The sequence below is a fragment of the Salarias fasciatus genome, chromosome 16, assembly GCF_902148845.1.
Source record: "Salarias fasciatus chromosome 16, fSalaFa1.1, whole genome shotgun sequence".
Classification (NCBI taxonomy): domain Eukaryota; kingdom Metazoa; phylum Chordata; class Actinopteri; order Blenniiformes; family Blenniidae; genus Salarias; species Salarias fasciatus.
The window spans coordinates 25,885,612-25,889,855 of NC_043760.1; positions in this window are offsets into that span (position 1 = coordinate 25,885,612).

Here is a 4,244-nt window from a genome sequence, read left to right on the forward strand (position 1 = left end):
GAGCACTTAAAACGCAATTAATAACTTTAAAAAAAATAAAACTGCGCAGGAGCGGCTGAAGCTGCACCTTACCTCTGATCGTGCATGAGGGCTCTGACCAGAGTAGGCATGCGCAGAATACGTCACTGCGCCGCCCAGTGCACGCACACGCACAAGCACAACAGTCAGAACTCATAAAGCACAATAAATGAAGGATTTTAGTGAAACTCAAATTAATAATATGTTACATTGGCTATACTGTGAATCTAATTGCTGTTTGTTTGCACTGTGGCCTTATTGCATTTGTGTTTGTGGTTTTCTGTGTGTCATTTTTTTCCCATTTCAGAACCACACCTGTACCTTTGTTTATCCATCTGATCTATGCAGCTGCTGCATAATAAATATTCAACCACAGAACATGTCTGTCTGACTCTGACCGATCAGCCTACTGTGAGCTCTAAACCTGCAATCCAACAACATGTCATCTTGGAAGCCAGTTCCTGAATCACATCATGGGTGAAGAGCTGAAAAAAAAGGAAAAACGCCAAGACTGGACACCTGGGGGAGACAAACAGGATCAAACCCAAGACACACAAAGGCAGCAGCCGTAACATAAACACACCAAACTTCCCTCCTCTAGAAGATCTTCCACCACCTGCCCATTTGCATCCACATTAACCCCACCCCATGAAGTGCTGTGTGCATTAAAATCCCCTCACCACACAGTGTCACACCTGCTTTGTCCTTGTATTTGCGTTAACTTATTAACTCCAATCTTTGACATGGATTATAAAAATTAATGATAACCAGCTCCTTAATCCTGATCCACATCTCAACTGTTAAAAACTCAAGCTCCCCATCCTTCTCTACAACTCTATAAGGTAACCCATTTTTAACAAGTGTCGCACACCCACCACCATTCCCATCTTCCCTATACTGTCTTGTAATGGAATACCCATGCACCACAAAGTCCAGATGAGGTTTCAGAAAAGTTTCCTGTATACAGATAACATCTGGATTCTCTGTCAAGCCATCCAAAAAAATGCTTAAATTCCTGTCCATTAGTAAGATTAAAAATATAAGAATTAATAGTCTCATCATGATGCATGTAGTCCTCATGCATGGAGCTCATCCATGACATCCTCCCATCTGTAATCAGTCAGCCCAAGATGATGCATAGGCGCCTTAACGATTATCTTACACTTAGTAGTCTTGGAATCCATGCCAGCCGTGCCATTAATAACATGAACAATAAAAGTGACCAACTTCTTCTTTTCTACTGTAAGCTCCTCCTTTGATACTGCATTCATTCTCACAGCCTGTGTCACAGGGCTCAGCTATCTTTCTCCTCTCACTTGCTTTACACCTTCAACATAAGTTAGCTTCTTTTCCACTCTTCTCTCTGAATTTCACTTTCTTGTTTCAGCACCTGACACCCCCTGTAAGCAGCACTATGAGCTTCTCCACAATTGCAGCACTTAGGTTGGACTCCGGCTTCACATTTGCCATATTCATGCTCTCCACTGCAGCAAGCACATCTCTGTTTCTGGGTACATGACGCTGCAACATGCCCAAACTTTTGACATTTAAAGCACCTTACCGGTCGAGGCATAAATTCCCTCACTGTGTAGCTCATAACTCCAAGCATAACTCTCCCTGGCATTGCCTCACCTTGAAACTCAAGCACCACAGTTTCTGTGTCCTGTCGGACCCCATCCACCCATGATTTTATGCGGTAAGCATCCAGAACTCTTCCACCTTTCACATTTTCCTTTATATCTTCAATTCCAATATCCATAGGTACCCGTGCAATAACACCTTTTCGTCTCCTAGTTTTATTTCCTCCAACTCTGTTTGCACTCACAACCTTGACTCCACAAACACCTTTCAGCTTAAAGCCTTACCTACCTGCTCAAGATCTGTGCACCCCACCAAGAGATTTCCATCCTGCAATACTTTGGCAAATTCAATACGACCGATCACCTCATTTAAACATTTAGTTAACTTCAAAGGATTGATTTTACTCACTCCTCCAGTCCTCTCACCAAACCGTATGACACATTTAATACATTCCTTCTCTTGGCGATCAACATCCTCAGACCGACTTCCCTTCCTCTTCTTCTTGACAGTCTGCCACTGCCCCCCCGAACACCTCCACTCTGCGTCACTATCATTTTCCATTCCCCAGGCAAGAGGAAGGAGATTGCTCTCTGATCCACTCACGGAGCAACTAGAGCTCCTTAGATCTAAACTGCCTCCAGCGGAGGATGCTGCCATCAATCACTTGTTGACTGTATTTGGTTTAGAACCACGTCTTCTCCGCTCACTTCCCCGCTCCCAGAATCTTCCTCCCGCCAGGCTTTTCAAGCGGAGGCTCCTCCCACTTGTGAGGCTGCTGTGCCCTCCCCGATGGTCAGGTGCTTCAACCACTAATCACCTCCCTGGACAACCTGGAGGAGAGACAGAGAGAGCGACCCCAAACACACGTGCACGCCCGCGCACACACACCACATTAAACAATCAGGCAGCAACCTTAACAACAATGTGTCATTTATTTGTTCAAATCATTTATAATTTTTCTGTCTCAATTAATTCATAGACTCTCAAACATTACCCTGAACTTCAGGCAATAATAATAATAATAATAATAATAATAATAATAATAATAGATTTTATTTATAATGCACTTTACATTTGACTTCAAATCCCAAAGTGCTACAGAAAAAATAACAAGATACATCATTTAAAAATATAAAGGTAAAAATTATTGTTTAGCAGTAAGCTTTTCTAAAAAGATAAGTTTTCAGTCCTTTCATCAAAGCTTCACCGTCTGTGGGGCCCTGATGGTCTGGAAGAGCGTTCCACAGACGGGGAGCAGCGGCCTCTCAAGCTCGGTCCCTCATGGTCTTGAGCCGAGTCCTGGGGGGAGCAGACGCTGCTGCTGGCCTGACCGGGTCCTGAGCCTGAGTTTAAGATGCAGTGCAGAGCATATATTCAGTGATTACTCAACTGAAAGGTAGCAGCAAACAGACACATCTTCAGTTTTGTTTTAATGGAGTTAGATCCATTCAGCAGGATTCCAGAAGCTTGTCCCAAATATTTGATGATCAAAAAAATAAAAATAAAATTGCAGCTTCTGCACGTTTGGATCTGAATCTGAGAACAGAAAGAAGGTTTAGGCACTTGCTTGGTTTGTCTTTACAGATCAGTGCAAATGAATCTAAAACAAACTAAACAATGATTTCCATATTCAGTTAGTTCAATCAATTCAGTTAGTTCATATTTGATTCAAACAAGAAATGCAGTGAGTAAAACAGCTTTTTTCAAATCATTCATATCATCAACAACAAGTAAATCACATATGAATTAACATAAAATGCTCTCCTTTCATTTCAGTTTTGTTTTAAATTCAGAGCAGTCAATGCTCTGTCCTTTTTATATTAATCTAAATAACAAAACTACCTGGATAAATCTTTCATTTTTGAGATACATTAAAAATTCAACCTTGTTCCAGGCTCACAGTAACTTATCTATACTGCAGTGCATTTTCCATAGCTTAAGGTAAAAAAAAAAAAAAAAAAAACTTTAAATATAAACATTCTCATAGTCAATCACACAGTACTGTGTCAGTAAAAGCAAAGATAAATTAGCTATTAAGACGCACTGGAAAAGAATGAAAAGAGTCAATGTTAAATGGTGAAAAGACAGAAGGATCTCCTCTGTTCTCTGGAAGAAAACCCTGTGAGGCTGAGGAGGGCACAGAAGATGGATGATATCTCTATAATGCTTATTAAGATTTACCTATCATGTATAATAACTTCGTTTTGCTGAGATACTGATATGAGTGTTTCTGAAGATATAAATCACATTAAAAAGGGAAACGCAGCAGTGAACCACCCTCCTCTCTTCAGGCCACTGAGACACAGGTGATTATGTTATCAGAGGCTCTTTACATCAACTTCAGCTATTTACTGCAGTCACTGAGCAAATATTGGACTCCCTTTGGCTCCCTCTCTTCAACTGCCTTCTTCTTTGTGTTTATCTGTCTCCGAACTCCACTCGTCTGTCTGTGTTCCTGTCGTTCCAGTGTTTTTTCTTTACAGTTTGTCAGTTTGTAAGGGACTCCATTCACAAGTCTTGGTTTCTTTTCCCCTTCTTTGTCCTTTTGAAACTTTCGTTGTGTGTCTTTCCTCCTTCAGGACTGCAGTGCACTTCAATTTTTACATTTTACCAGCTGTGGCTGGAAGTGACACTTTGGTAATCTT